General features: G+C 51.2%; 1 protein-coding gene across 5 annotated transcripts in view; it reads right to left on the bottom strand.

Moving 5' to 3' along the window:
- STX11 (syntaxin 11) overlaps positions 1-16,336 on the bottom strand; it is a 398,327-nt gene that overhangs the window by 58,760 nt on the left and 323,231 nt on the right. For 3 of the 5 annotated variants that reach the window (XM_078648674.1, XM_078648675.1, XM_078648673.1), the window contains one exon: positions 12,060-12,175. The exons of the other annotated variants lie outside the window; for them this stretch is intronic. The gene's annotated coding sequence lies outside the window, so the exon portion shown is untranslated. The remainder of the gene's footprint in view (positions 1-12,059; positions 12,176-16,336) is intronic. 5 annotated transcript variants of the gene reach the window in all.

Genomic DNA, 16,336 nt, shown 5'->3' with positions numbered 1-16,336 from the left:
AGGCAAACCGAGCCAGCGTCCAGTTGCAACTGTGAAATTCTAGTTCCGTTAACAAGAGACAGCGACCATGTTGGCTCCTGCTAGCTCGGGTCATTCGTTTCCATCTGCTTCCGCTAGGTCCTGAGTTGGGGATCGTCCCACTCCTCCTCTGCCTGATGTTTGTGACCCCGTCCGGCTGCCCTCGCGATGTCCGTTATTCGGCCTATGAGTCCTCCGATGTCTGTCCACAGTGTGCCAGCCCTCGAGCCAATCCCTGGCCTCATCGGGGGAGTCGAAGAACCAGACCTTATCAGCTACCACTCGGAGTCGGGCTGGGAAAAGCATTGAGGAAGGCATTTCTTTTTCTCTTAATGTTTTTTTCACCTCAAGAAAGGTTCGTCGTCTCCGCGATACCTCCGCCGTATAGTCAGGAAAAAAGGACACCTTGGAATTTTGGATCTGGATGGCCGGAGCCACCCTAGCCGCTTGTAAAATGGCGTCCCGGTCTCTGAAGTTAAAGAGTCTCGCCAGTATCGGCCTCGGTGGACCTCCTGTCTTCGGCTTTCCCCCTGGCACCCTGTGAGCTCTTTCCACTGAAAAGAAATGCGAGAGTCCTTTGGGTTGGAGTCGAGTTTTGATCATATCTTCCACATAAAGGTCCATTGCCCCCGTGGTTTCAGACTCTGGTACCCCCAAAATTCGGACGTTATTTCTTCGTGAACGTCCTTCCTGGTCATCTAGTTTCTCTTTCAGGAGTTTGTTGTCCGCTCGCAGGTTACCCATTTCTATTTGCAGTTCTGACACATCTTCAACCAAGGATTTGGTCACCACTTCGACCTGCTTCACCCTTTCGTTCATCTTCTGGAGGTCCGGCCGTATCATGTTAACTTCGGTCGCCGTCGCCCCCACCGTCTCTTGCACCCCCGCCAACGCCGCCAGAACGTCGTCCAGTGTGGCTTTCTTCGACCCCTCCGAGTCCGCCATTTTCCCCACGGTCTTGCGTTGCTCCTGCGGGGGGGGGGTACTTTTGTCGTAGGCGAATTTGTCGAGCTTGGCTTGTGTGGAACTATGTCTGGGACCTCTGTTCGCCATGTCGTTCGCCAGTGAATGAGTGGTCCGTCCACCACCAGGGAGGATATTGCACGCGCGTCACTTGGATGGTGGTCGTGTATCCGTCGCGGCAGCCCCTGCGCAGGTCCCAATGTCGTCCTCTCCACGTGCCCACCCGCCCTCTAGTGCATCCGCTATGGGTAAATCCGAGTCAGGCAGGATCCCTTGCAAACTGTTGGCACTCAGGTCTTATGTCCCTTTCCCAGTGCAGCTGATCATGTGCCCCTTTCAATCGTCCCTGAGTTGCACCACAGTGCGATTCTCTCACCGGCCACCGCAGGATAGTCAGTTAAACAGGCGGCCTAATGGGAGTTCGTGGCACCTGCCCCTACTGTTGCACAGCAAGTCCGGGTAGGCACGAGCACACAGGAGCCAATGGAGACAGAAAAAGAAAGGGGGAGCCCCTGCGCAGGTCCCAATGTCGTCCTCTCCACGTGCCCACCTGCCCTCTAGTGCATCCGCTATGGGTAAATCCGAGTCAGGCAGGATCCCTTGCAACCTGTTGACACTCAGGGTGCGTCTTATGTCCCTTTCCCAGTGCAGCTGATCATGTGCCCCTTTCAATCGTTCCTGAGCTGCACCACTGTGCGATTCTTCCACCGGCCACCGGAGGATAGTCAGTCAAACAGGCGGCCTAATGGGAGTTTGTGGTACCTGCCCCTACTGTTGCACAGCAAGTCCGAGTAGGCACGAGCACACAGGAGCCAATGGAGATAGAAAAAGAAAGGGGGGGGGGGGGAGTGAGCCCACGCGTCCCTCCTAACGTGCTCCCCGGATGCTTGTGGTGACCGCTCACTGGTCCTCACATCCCCGCTGTCCCACTCTCAGTCCCGCAAAACAGGCTTAACCGCCCAGGGGGTTTGCAATGGCGGCCCCGTCCCCGGAGTTGCGGAGTCTCCCATAGTGCGCCTCGCCCGTTGTACGTGGCTGCGTCCGCTTTGTTCACCTTCCGCTATACAGTCGGCGCACTCAGGAGGCTGCCGCTCCAAGTTTGACAAGTTGATCGGAGGACCGGGACTTCCGGTCGAAGGCACCCGCCGGGGCGCTACTTCCGCCCGGGTGCAGTCCGCAGGCCACCTCGCCGCTGTGATGAGGACAGCAGGCCCCTCCTCAGGCACCACAGTGCCGCTGATTGCCGGGTCGCCGCCGCCTCAGAAGTGCCACACTTGGTGTCGCACGGTCGCCAGACCCCGTCCGCCCCGACAGTGCATAAAATTTAGCGGATAAGGATGTCGGATTTATGGGGGATGCCGCCTTGCTGCGGGAGCCTCCCTAAGCTGCTGCCGCCATCGTTGGCTGCTAGCCACGCCCCCCCTTTGTCAATGTTTTTAAGACATGTTACACAGCAGCACGAACTGCTGTGAAGCATGGTTAAGGGCAAAAAAAGTGCTATGATGCACCCAGGGTTGATCACGTCATAGCGCTTTTTTAAAGCTCTCAATGCAGTGTAAAATGTCTAAAACATTAACAAAATCAATAGATTTTGCTAAGATGAAACCTATTGGCATTGCCAATGCTTGTTGTACTAAGGAATTGCTTTTCCTGTCCCTCTCCTGCCTTGCCTTTCCCCGGGGCTGGCATGTAGCAATAAAACCGGCAGTAATGGGAGCAGTGCCAGCCCTTTTGTTCGCTCTGTTCAAGGTTTGACAGACGTGTGAGGACAGGTTGGTCGAAGACAGCGTATAATGCACTTTTTTTGTTCCAAGATACTGTTCAATAGCTACAGGTGCAGAGCTTAAGAGGAGGGGGAACAAATAGCAGCGGAGTTTCACATTAGTGGCAGGACTTTTTTTTGTAAAACAAATTCTATTTGAACATTTCGCATATTGTTCCAATGACAGCACAGTTCACATGGTGTACAGACAGAAATCCAACATTTTGCAGATATTTATTCTTACGTTTTCCAAAGCACAGACCTACCTGTTCAATCCCATGCACCCTTGGTTCCCAGAAGTACGTGTACCAGAGAACATTCAACAGAGTGTGTTCATACACTAGTATCGGACTCAGACTCTTCCAGTGGGGGGGGTTCACATATATTGCCCCGATAGGCGTTCCGACCTCCCCAGACCTTCCCCCATTTTTTAGCACACCCTCGGTGGATATACACTGACTTTTCCGCCATCATCACCATGTCCATATCTTTGCACCATTGATTGAGAGTAGGGCTAAGCCTGGATCCCCAGCATTGAGCAATGTTTCGTTTTGCTACCGTCATTCCTAAAGTTACCCAGTCCTGCGCAACCGTGTTCAAATCTGTACATTCCCAGATGTTGAGTAGACAGCACCTCGGGTCTGGCAGTATTGTAACATGTGTGACCTGGGAGAGTGTCCGCATCACCGCCATCCAGTAGTGTGCTATCCTTGGGCATAGCCAAATAGTATGGTAGAAAGTGCCTGTTTCTCCGCATTTCCTGAGACAGAACGGCGTTTCTGAGCGATGTATCCTATGTAAGAGTGTCCTGGTGTAGTACGTGTGGTGCAAGATTTTTGCACTAACCTAAGTCTTGATGGAATTGCAGCCTCTCTGGGGTCGCAAGTGCCTCCCGCCAGTCAGCTTCATCAAGGTCACCCAGCTCTCGCTCCCATGCGGCCTTCAGTGTTACTATGGGATCAGAGAGATTAATAAGTATTTTACGGTAGGTCAGGGAAATTGCCTTTTTGTGAAGTTGGTCTGATAAAAGTCTACCCTCCAGAGGGGAGGATTCTTCGGGTCACGTACCCGATGGTAGGAGGGACAGAAGTGCATGTCTGATCTGCATGTACCGAAATAGTTCTGTCTGTGCTAAGCCGTAGGTGGCCTGTAGATGGGCAAAGGTGACCACTCCTCCCTTCTGCCACAAGTCCCCAACTTTTGGTACATCTATTAAATCCTAGCTGTGAAATACCCTTGGTACTGCCAAGCATCCCAAGTTGCTTTGTATCCCATAAAGGCATGGCTTGCGTGACCACGCCTTCCCAGCCTAATGTTTGTTGCGCCTCAAACCATATGCGTAGCTTGAGTGACGTTGGACCTGTAAGATTGTGCTGTTTCTTTTTGTTGTATAGTGCCCCCATGATCCCAGACGGGGCTAGAAGGTGTCTATCCAACCGAAATGCTGGATCCATAGGTTAATAGCCACCAGCTGGGAAGCCCAATAGTATACTCTGATGTCAGGAAGAGCGATCCCTCCATCATACCAACTTCTGGTGAGTTTTGGATTGCTATACGGGGAGTTTTCCCATCCCAGAGCAGAGTTGTCACTTCCGCGTTGATCGCTGCAAAATATGCAGGGGGGGAAAGGTGTGTTCTGTAAAGTGTATAGAAACCTAGGAAGCGCCATCATTTTAAAGAGGGCAGCTCTTCCCAGTAGCGTCAAAGGTAGCGTGCGCCAATGCTTGATGTCGGTTTTGAATCTTGTAAGGGGTTGTGTCAAGTTGTTTTCGGTAAACTGTGCATGGTCATACGTTACGAATATCCGTCCGTGGCTATCTGAAGTGCGCACCCACGTGGAAGCCATGGTGGGGAGCCATGTAGGACATATAGAAGCGACTTTTCCCAGTTGATGGTGTACCCTGATACACGTCCATAGTCTGCGCAGATATCCAAGAAGCAGTTGATGCAAATAGAAGTGGCGATAACAGACAGCCTTGTCTTGTCCCTCTACCCAGTGGGAATTCAGCCAATAGATGGCCGTTTACCACTACCTTCGCCATTGGTCGTGTGTACAATAGTTGAACCCATGCGCAGAATTTTGGCCCGAATCCCATATGTTTAAGAACTGCGAAAAGGAAGGGCCACTCCAATAAGTCAAACGGCATTCGCGCATCCACGAGTATGACTGCATCCTCCGCTATAGTTGATCTACGCTCCATGACGCCATGCAGTCGTCTGAGATGAAGCGCTGTGTTGCGGTGGGGCATAAATCCGGATTGATCCGGATGGATCACCGTGGAGAAGTGTGGTTGTAGTCTAGTTGCTAGTGTCTTGGCAAGTATTTTTGCCTCCGCATTAAGGAGGGAAATTGGTCTGTAGGATGTACACTCTTGTGTCGGCTTCCCAGCTTTATGTATTGTAACTATAGTGGCAAGAGGCTAGTCCCTTGGTAGGATCCCTTTGTCTAAGCTCTCTACGTACATGGCCAAGAGGTGTGGTACGAGTTGAGGAGCTGCTCGTTTATAGAATTCGACCAGTACTCCATTGGGACCTAACGCCTTCCCCGTGTGTAGTGCCCTGATTGCTTGTGTAAGTTCCTCCGGTGTGATGTCCTCATCTAAGGCTGTTATGGCATCTGCGCCTAAGGTGGGCATGTGTATGTCGTGTAGAAATGCAAGGTTCTCTTCCACCGTTGCAGTGGCAATTGGTGTGTATACGGTCTTATAATGTTGAACAGGCGCTACAGTGATGTGCGACCGTGCAGTTACTAAATCTCCCCCCTGTGATCTAATCTGAGTTATCCAGGTATTCGCTCTTTCCTTCTTTACCAACCAGGTCAATAAATGACCTGCTTTATCTCCGTGCTCGTAAATCATACGTTGCGTTTTGGTCAGTCCACTAGAGGCCTCTTCACGCGTTAATGCTCTATACTCCTGCTGTGTCAGGTGTAGTCTGTGTGTCCTCTCATCCGTAGTGTCTGCTGCTTGGGCCGCCTCCACTAATGAGACCTCTAATTCGAGCTGGTCAATGTGTTTTTGGCGTTCCCTCTTCTGTCCTACAATTAGGGAGATGGCGTGCCCACGGAGTACTGTCTTATATGCCTCCCACAGGGTTGTTGGAGAGGGAACAGAGTGCTGATTTTCTTCGAAATAGCATTTTGTCGCCTTAATGAGGCCTTTGCTTTTTTTACGATTCTTGAGATACCCCGGGCGGATTGGGAACCATCTTTGGTTTTGTGGGGCAAATGGTGCATATGTGACGAGGACTGGGGAGTGGTCCGATATACCTCTGGGCAAATGCCTGATCTCTGTCATGCCTAGCATCCCTGTGGCAAAGGAAAAAATGTAGTCTAGCCTTGAAAGGCTACAGGCCCAACTGGCCATAGCGGGCACTGGGCAATCCCCCGGTGCGCCACACGGGTGGGGCCGTTTTGGGCCCCTGGGGGCCGTTTTTGTTACAGGGCCGTTTTTGCAATATAGCTGCAAAATCGGCCCTGTAACAAAATCGGCTGGAAACCGGCCCAGGAAAAGAGCTCAGCGGTACCTCCAACACCCCCGAGTGGGGAGAGGGGGCTGGCCGAGCACTTTGCCCAGGCCGGTTGTGGTTCCCAGTCCGGCCCTGAAAGGCTATTATGTACCCCAGAATGAAATGTGTATTGTCTTTCCTCAGGATACCTGGTCCTCCACACATCTAGCAAACCAAGTGTGTCCACAAATTCCTGCAGCCTATGGGTGGGTCCACCTGAGTCTCTAGGGGACGGTCAGTCTACAGATGCATTCATGGTGGCATTAAAGTCCCCACCAATAATTAGTTCTCCACAAGGAAGTGGAGTAGGAATTTCCCAAGGTCTGAAAAGGCGGTCTAATGGTAGTGTCGGAGGTATGTATACTGACGCGATACTGTATAGTCTGCCATCCCATTGGCATGCGATTGCCGCAAATCTTCCCTGATTGTCTTTGCGTGACCCGGTGACTATCAAAGGGAAGCGCTTGTTTATGAGGATCCCAACCCCTCTGGATCCGGAGGTAAAATCGGAGTGGACTACCATCCGAAAGCCCCATCGGTCCAGGGCCTTAACAGTCGTCCCCTGCAGGTGAGACTCCTGGAGAAGTGCCACCGCCGGATTTTTCAGTCTGAGGTAGTGCAGTACTAACCCATGTTTAATTTTGTCCCCCAACCCATTCACGTTTCACAAATAACACTCCGTGAGGGGACTTGTTTCTGGGTGGTCTGTGTCTGTTGGACACTGTCCTTATCATCTCGGTTTGTGTCTGTCATGGTTATATGTAATGGTCAAGCTGTCCAGGACTGCTCCAAATAGGTCTGCCATGTAGTATCCTATATTAATCCATGCTGCAACAACACGAACAAAAAAAGCTTCAACCTTAACTAATAAACCTACCATTAACTGATCCCAACCCTCCACCCCCCTCCCTGCCTCGCGGATTTAAAACTACCCGCCACCCCAACTGAGCAGAGTGCTTTAGTCCCATGACTGTGTACTTGCATAAGGGGGGAAGAGACGCTCTGTGACCCCCGCGCACCTCCAAGAGCGTCCTTGTAGTCTACGATGTGCGATCTGCACTGTGCTTCTTTCCCATCTGGGGTGTAGCGTTCATACATCGCCTCACAAAGTCTATTGCAGTCTTGCCGAATAGCCTGCAGGTTCAATGACCACTCTGCCACCTGGCAGCCTGTCTGTAGGTTTGTTAGTGGAACCCTGGCAAAATGCAACGGTGTACTCAAGCGTGGCAACATTGCTCAGGTCACGTCTCGCGGCATTAAGGTACTTCACGCCATAGTGTCATTCAACGTCACTCCCGTTCCCTGCACTAGCATTCATTCCCGTCGAGCCCTCCGTCTCCACGGGCAGGGCAGTTTGCGAGGGTTGTTGTCTTCGTCTTATCCCCTGTCTGTTGCTTCCTTTGGCTGGGCGCCAGCCCTCCAGCCAGTCCTGCGTCTCTTCCGGTGACGCGAAGAACCAGCTTTTGCCTTCTGCTTCGACTCTCAGCTTTGCCGGAAAGAGCATTGCTACTGCTCGAACAGCCAGGTCTTGAGTTGCTTCCTGAAGGAGAGGTGGTCTTGGGGTCAGGCGGAGGTGGATGGGGGAGGGAGTTCCACGTCTTGGCCGCCAGGTAGGAGAAGGATCTTCCTCCCGTAGTGGCTCTTCGGATGCGGGGGACGGCGGCGAGGGCGTGGCTGGTTGATCGTAGCTTGCAGGTGGGAGTGTAGAAGTTCAGGCGGTCGTTGAGGTATCTGGGGCCTTGGTTGTGGAGAGCTTTGTGTGCGTGGGTGAGGAGTCGGAACGTGATTCTCTTGCTGATGGGGAGCCAGTGCAGGTCTCTCAGGTGTCCGGAGATGTGGCTGTGTCGGGGGATGTCCAGGATGAGTCGTGCTGAGGCAATCTGAATGCGCTGGAGTCTTTTCTGAAGTTTGGCTGTGGTTCCGGAGTAGAGGGAGTTACCGTAGTCCAGTCGGCTGGTGACGAGCGCCTGGGTGACCGTCTTCCTGGTTTCGGTGGGGATCCACCGGAAGATCTTCCGTAGCATGCGTATGATGTTGAAGCATGACGAGGAGACGGCGTTGACTTGTCTGGTCATCGAGAGGAAGGAGTCCAGGATGAAGCCCAGGTTGCGTGCGTGGTCCGTTGGTTTGGGTGCGCTGCCCAGGGCAGGGGGCCACCAGGAGTCGTCCCAGGCGGAGGGTGATGATCCCAGGATGAGGACTTCCGTCTTATCCGAGTTCAGTTTCAGGCGGCTGTTCATCATCCACTCGGCTACGTCTTTCATCCCTTCGTGTAGGTTGGTTCTGGCGGTTGCGGGGTCGTTGGTGAGGGAGAGGATCAGCTGGGTGTCGTCGGCGTAGGAGATGATGTTGAGGTTGTGTTGGCATGCGATGGCCGCGAGGGGGCTCATGTAGATGTTGAACAGCGTGGGGCTGAGCGATGATCCTTGTGGTACGCCGCAGATGACTTCGGTGGCCTCTGATATGAACGGGGGGAGGCGGACTCTCTGGGTTCTTCCGGCAAGGAAGGAGATGATCCACTCCAGTGCTTTCTCCTGGATACCCATGTTGCTGAGGCGCTGCACTAGGGTGTGGTGGCAGACCGTGTCGAACGCTGCGGAGAGGTCCAGGAGGATGAATGCCGCTGTTTCCCCGTTGTCGAACAGGGCTCGGATGTCGTCGGTGGCTGCGATGAGGGCGGTCTCGGTGCTGTGGTTGGCTCTGAAACCGGACTGCGAGTGGTCGAGGGATCAATTTGTCTCGAGGAAGGTGGCCAGCTGTCTGTTGACGGTCTTCTCGATGACTTTGGCAGGAAAAGGAAGGAGCGAGATGGGGCGGTAGTTTTTTAGGTCGGTGGGGTCCGCTGATGGTTTCTTCAGTAGGGCACTGAGTTCGGCGTGCTTCCAGCTCTCTGGGAAGGTGGCGGTGTCGAAGGAGGCATTGATGACGTCCCGGAGATGGGGTGCGATGATGGAGTCGGCCTTGTTGAAGATGTGGTGAGGGTAGGGGTCGGTTGGTGATCCGGAGTGGATGGAGTTCATCGTGCGGATGGTGTCTTCGGTGTTGATCGGGGTCCAGGCGCGGAGGGTGGTGGTGGGGGGCGTTGGTGCGGTCGTAGAGTGCGTCGGTTGTGTGCTGAAGCTGTTGTGTATATCTGCGATCTTGCTGTGGAAGAACGAGGCGAGCGAGTCGCAGAGGTCTTGTGATGGGGTGATGTTGTTGTTTCCGGCGCTAGGGTTCGAGAGCTCTTTGACGATGTTGAAGAGTTCCTTGCTGTTGTGGGCGTTGTTGTCTAGTCGTTCCTTGAATGCGGTTTTCTTGGTGGTGTGGATCAGTTGGTGGTGTTTACGGGTGGCGTGTTTGAGGGTGGCCATGTTGTCTGTTGTCGGGTCTCTGCGCCAGGCTTTCTCGAGGGCTCAGCAGTTCTTCTTGGAGCTCTTGAGTTTGTCGGTGAACCAGGATGCTTTCTTGTTGCCGGGTCTTGCTGATCCACCTCGTGAGGTAGTTGGCGGCTTGGTTGGGGTTCGTTGAGCTGGCGGGCGGGTTCTGGCTCAGGGATGTGGCGAGCTGGTCGATGGTGATCTTGTTCCAGCTTCTGCGGGGAACCGGTTGCGGGTGGTGGTGGAGCGTGGTCCTTCTGAAGCTGAAGTGGACGCAGCTGTGGTCTGTCCAGTGGAGTCCGGTGGCGTGGCTGAAGGAAATGTCCTTGCTGGAGGAGAAGACGGGGTCAAGCGTGTGGCCGGCATAGTGGGTGGGGGTGGTCACCAGCTGCTTGAGTCCGAGGTTGGCGAGGTTGTCCAGCAGGGTGGTGGTGTTGCGGTCGTTGGTGTTCTCCAGGTGGAAGTTGAGGTCTCCTAGGAGGATGTAGTCAGCGGAGGGGAGGGCGTGCGGGCTGATGAAGTCGGCGATGTCTTCGCTGAATTGTGTGCGTGGTCCCGGCGGTCTGTAGATGAGGGTGCCTCAGAGGGTGGTCTTGGGGTCGGTGTGTATCTGGAAGTGCAGGTGTTCAGCGGTTGTGAGGGTGTCGTCGGTGTTGGTCGTGATGCGGATGGTGTTCTTGTGGACGATGGCGATGCCTCCTCCTGTCTGGTTGACGCGGTCCCTCTGGGTGATCTTGTATCCCTCCGGGATGGCGATGGCGATGTCGGGCGCTGAGGAGGCGTTCATCCAGGTTTCCGTGAGGAAGGCGATGTCTGGAGATGTGGAGTCGAGGAGGTTCCAGAGTTCGGCGGCGTGTCTGCGGACGGAGCGGGTGTTGACCAGGATGCACTTCAGGTGGTTGCTGCTGGTGCTCGGCTTGGCGGGTGCGGTGCAGGTCCAGATGCAGGAGAACTTGCAGGTTTGGCAGGTGAAGGGTCCGTGGGTGCGTCCTGGGGTGGCTCGGTGGCAGCCGGGGATCCGGCCGTTGTTGAGTGCGTTGAGGGAGGCTGCGTCGTAGGTCCGGCGGGTGGGCTGGCATCTGTGGGGGCCAGGGGTTCTGGCGCTGGGCGCGGTCCAGGCGCGGACGGGCGCAGACGGGCTTGCCTTTGGCGCGCCCGCTGCGCGAGCACGCTGCGCGTACGCGTCGACTCTGCCATAAATGGAGAGTGGGGGGGCGGCGAATGGGAGAGGGTCGGCGGGAAACCAGCAGGAGTGGGGGCGGGGGCGCGATTTGTGATTACAATATAAGTACACTGTTGTTTAAAATGTCTGACCCCATCCCGACCCTTCCTGGCTGATGTTATCAGTTTTGTAATTGTCTGCAGATCTAGAGGATAGTACAGCCACTGACATGTTTTGAAGAGAAGTCTATCCCACAATCCCTTGACTTACAATTGTTGTTTGCCTTCTCCTGCCCTGAATTTGCATCCCCAAACAGTTGATTAGTTGGCATAATCAACGAATTAAATACCTTAATTTCCATCTTCACCATCTAAATTATTTAAAACAAGGAACTAAAACCCGATTGTTTACACTTTAAACTAACAAATTGTAACACTGTTGGAATATGACATACTGGGGATTTATGGAGATATATCGTTAAACAAACTTTCTAAACTTCCACAACTTGCTTGCCAATTCTAAAGCTCCATCTTACAATACCATATCCCGCTGAAAGTCCAGATAACTTGGTGCTTTGTAGGACGTCATGTCCTGATGTGATCAAACTATGAATTTCCCAGTGCTATCCAGCTATCAAATTCTTAGTCCCATGAAACCATGGATAATGTGTCATCCAGCCATGAATAACTAGGAGCAGGAGCACCATTTAGTCACAAAGTTTTCTACTATCTTCCAGGCAAAAAATACCACACTTCCCGACTCTTCAATTCTCCCTTGAAAGTTGATATGACATTCATAAAGGAGTTGTTAGATTACAGAATTCCAAATCTTGCAACTCTAATTGGTTGCACATGAATGTGTGCATACCATTACTCTTATCTATTTTTAGGGTGTACCCCAGCAGAGGCAGGGTAGTGGTGGGAGACGGTCTTACCAATCGGATAACCACAGGCAGATGCATCAAAGTCTCAGCAGGGGGTGGAACGGAGAGAGAATTAGATGCCTTTTCTGTTCCTACAGTTCACTCATCATATGGCATGAGAGCTGGAATGGCGTAAGAACACGATTCTAAATGGATTTTTGACTAATCACAAGAATGGCTATTGGAGGGGCATATGCTGTTGCTACTGACATGGCTAAACTACAAGATGGAAGGTGAGAGCGCAGCTGAGTAAGATGTACCCAAAAAGAATTATGAAATTCAGTGGAGTGGCCTCCTAAATCACCAAGTTCTAAAAAATAAGTAATTCGATTTAATATAGTTCCAAGACTGTTCCTTCATGCTTACCTTAGAGGGTTTTGGTGGGTCCTTCAGCAGTCTGAAAAATGTAGGTCCATAGGTATAGTGAGCACTTGTTTATCGCTCTTTGTCCCTGAGTGGAAGTGCCGACTTATCCGCAAAAGCTGTGACAGTAAGAAACAAATTATTCTCTTCTTAGATGAATAAAGAGAATTGCTTTCTTTCAACATTTTTTAAAAGTATTGGGGTCGGAGATGGTATCCAGCCTTCTACACCACTCCTAAGACTTTATGCTGGGTGAAACCCTACAATACGGCAGTTGAATTAATTGAAATTAGGTGCACATAAGAATTCATATAGGTGAAGTTGTACCCTCATGTATTTTGCCTTTGATTGGCTGTAACGTCTGCTGCCATAAAACATTCCTCATGCTGCTAGAATAGTATTTCGCTCATTGTTCAAATGGAACCTCTTAACACTTTGGCAGGTGGGAGTAGGGATTTGCCAAACCTTAATTACTGGCACAGTACAAGCTAACTGTATTATCTAGTTGCGCTTGGGGTAGAAGACCATACCGTAGTATTATTCTGCTCAGCCAAACATATCTCATCTGACGTTTGTGTTCTACAAAAGCCTTCTGCCTGCAGCTGCCCCGCCCAACAATTTAATGTACATCAAATCATAAATTCTGGACTGGTAGTGACTGCAAAGGTCCGTTATTCTAGAATCTTTTCAAATTTGGGGTCCAAACTCTGAATTCAGATGTTAATGATTGCATTCAAATAAAATGGTTACGAGATGAACATTGTTTAATATTGTATTTAAAACTTGGTGATTGAGAGCCTTATGACACCTCTACGCTCACAGAGAGCAATTTAGGAAACATAATTGGGTCAGCCAGTGACCCGTATTCTTCCCCAGCATCAAAAGGTTCCTGCCCCAGCATCAAAAGGTTCCTGCCCCAGCATCAAAAGGTTCCTGCACAATAGAGGAATTAAACGGGAGGGAGGAATTAAATGGGAGGCGATTTCATCAGCAGAAACCAACTTTTCCCTCATTGCTCACATAGCACTAGTTGAGTATTGTATTTCATAAAAGCCAGGAGCCATCTTGACTGTTCAGCAGAGATGTGTGTAATTTATATGAGGTGCAGAAAGGTGGGATCATTGTCTAATAGGGGCCTTGATCTGAGAAGGAGGTCACTGCCTCCTTGTTTTGACTGAACATGATGATTAAAGCTTTTACAGCCAGAAGACTTGAAGGGCATCACAATTTTTGAAAGGGGGTGTCACTCAAAAGGACCATCTAGGGAGTATTTTAGGAGTTCCTACAATTTACGTCATCACCCATCTGCTTTAAAAATCTTTGTTGGAAACAATGGCACTCCAGTGAAGCCATAAAGCAGTAAAAGACAATAGATTCACTAATTCGCTAGTTGGTGAAAATAAAGGTAAATCCGTACTAGCCCCTACTGAATCTCTGTCTAAACGACATGGCCCAAAACAGCTCAATTAATTTTTTTAACAGACCTCTTAAAAGGAGAATAGAACGATAAAAGGCCTGAATCACATCTAGTGATGTAGAACTGAGTCATGCCAATTGAAAGATACCAAACTCCATGTGAAAATTGTGTATCTTGAGTCTATGAATCATGTGCAACAGTCTTCAAAGCAGCCTCAGCTGATGCATTCTCTTGATTGCAACTATTGAACAGAATTTTTTCCAGATAAACCTTTCAAGCCCAAAGGAAAAACACTTGACTACCATAAGCCACGATGGAAGCTCAAAGTGTGCCCTCCAAGGTTGGCATAACATGATCTCTATCTCTAGTTACCATTTACACTTTCATGGGTCACATTAACTACGCCTACTCAGGAGAAGAATCTTATATTAACTGTGACCTCTGCAATCCGGCGTCCACTGCCACACATTGCCGCGGCCTACAGCTCGGCCTTCTCAATTGTAGGTCCCTTCCTAAACACTCCCACGAAATCAGCCTCCTGGTGCGTGATCATGCCATTGACATCCTATTCCTCACGGAAACGTGGCTCACCCCCTGCTCTGACTCTGACATTGTCAATGCTCTACCACCTGGCTACCAAATTCACTCCCAGAATAGACCCCTCGGCAGAGGAGGTGGCCTGGCAATAATCTACAGAGAGCAATTCTCCTGTAGAACCAATGATGGTAATATCGACGACTGCGAAAGTTGCCACTTTGCCTTACAGATATCTTCTGCAACCTCACTCTCTGGTCTACTGATATACCGCCCGCCGGGAGCCCCAGCCAAATTCCTTGGCGGTCTGACTGACACAGTCACCCAGATGGCATCTTCTACCCCATACTTTCTAATCCTGGGGGACTTGAACCTCCATCTACTAGACCCCAAGAACACAACTGCTTCCGAACTCCTCCTTGACCTCATGTCATTTGGTATCCGACTAGTGAATCTAGAGCCCACCCATGACAAAGGACACCTTCTAGATCCTGTTCTCACCAACATCTCTGACCTCAAAACCTACTCCCCTCTTCCCCTACCCTGGACAGACCATTTCTTGATACCCATTCACTGGCCTCTTTTCGTCCCACCTACCATCCCGTCTAAAACCCGGGTCACCGAGCGACGCTGGCACAAACTCTCGCCTGAAGAATGGGTTGCCACACTCAGGGTCACTACCCCCCCCTTTGGCTTCTGACTCAATCACTGCGGATAATCAGTTCAACTCCTGGCTTACCCACTCACTGGACAATCTCCTCCCTAGAACCACCATCCTAAAACGAGTTAAAAGAGTGAACCCGGCTCCCTGGTACACTCCTGATCTTAACCTCTTACGCAAGGAGTGCAAAAGAACAGAGCGCGCATGGAGAAAGGAGAAATCCATAGACAAAAAAGTCACCTTCCGCACCTCCTTAAAAAACTACAAAATTGCCTTACGCAATACCAAGAGCACATTCTTTGAGGAAAGGATAAAAAACTCATCCAGCTCTGCCAGGGAAACCTTTATTATTCTCAAAGAATTACTCAAAGTTCCAGATCCGCGACCAGAGAAACTCCCAGATTCCAACACCTCGGAAGAGAAATGCATCAATCTGGCCAAATTCTTTGATGAGAAAATCCAGAAAATTCTCGCCTCCCTACCCCCTGTCGACCTCAGTCTTATTGAGGTGGGCTGCACTAATTTGGGCCTAACAACCGCCCACCTAAACTCTTTCGGCCCGGTAACTATTGAAGAAGTTCTAATTACGCTAGCTACAATCAAAAGTGGCTCCCCTAGCGACCCGGTGCCCTTACGCATTCTAAAAAAAGTGGCCCCTACGATCGCCCCCCCGCTAACTGAACTCATCAATTCATCACTACTCCAGGGAAAAGTCCCCCCCAGTTGGAAATCGGCCGTTGACAAGGCGCTCCTTAAAAAACCTTCACTCGACCCTCTGGACATGGCCAACTACAGGCCAATCTCCCTCCTCCCCGGGACTAGTAAAATCACCGAAAAGCTAGTCAACAAAAAGCTTTCGCAGTTTCTAGAGACTAATAACCTGCTCAGAAACTCGCAAACCGGATTTCGCCCGGGACAGGGCACGGACACCGCCCTGCTTGCGGCAGTGGAGGAGGCCAGAATCATTTTGGACGCAGGAGGATCAGTGGCAGTGATCCTCCTGGACCTCAGTGCGGCCTTTGACACGGTCAATCACCAAGTCTTAATCCAGCGACTCAAAAACATCGGTGTGGACGGCACCGCCCTGGCCTGGTTCGCATCATTTTTAGACCATCGGTCCTTCCAGGTCTGGGAGAACGACACCCGCTCCCTCGTAACCCCCCTCCAATGTGGAATGCCCCAGGGCTCGTCATTAAGCACGACATTATTTAATGTCTACATGTCCCCATTGGAGGAGGTCGTCATCACGTTCGGAGTGAAAATCATCAGCTACGCGGATGACACTCAATTAGTGGTGTCTCTATCTCACCCCAACCAGGAACCATCTAACCTCCATAGCTGCCTCTCAGAAATTCAGGGATGGATGAATAGTTCGTCGTTGAAACTCAACGGATCTAAAACAGACATCCTACTTATTGGCCAAAGGGGCCTTTCCTTCCCCCTAACATCTGTCCCCCCTGTTTGGGTGAACCTCCAGTCCCCAAGACCGAGGTCAAGAGCCTGGGAATCTGGCTAGAAAAAGACCTATCCTTCAAGACCCAAGCCAATAAAAATCGCTGGGACTTGCTTTGGGCTCCTTAAATCTACTAGGATAATTCTGCCCCTTCTCCCCCCTGTCTCCCAGAAATTGCTCATCCAAGGCCTGTCCAGGCTGGATTATAGCAATGC

This window comes from Lissotriton helveticus, chromosome 6, assembly GCF_964261635.1.
Source record: "Lissotriton helveticus chromosome 6, aLisHel1.1, whole genome shotgun sequence".
Classification (NCBI taxonomy): Eukaryota; Metazoa; Chordata; class Amphibia; order Caudata; family Salamandridae; genus Lissotriton; species Lissotriton helveticus.
Note: the sequence above shows the minus strand (reverse complement) of the source record. Positions and strands in the feature narration are given on the sequence as shown.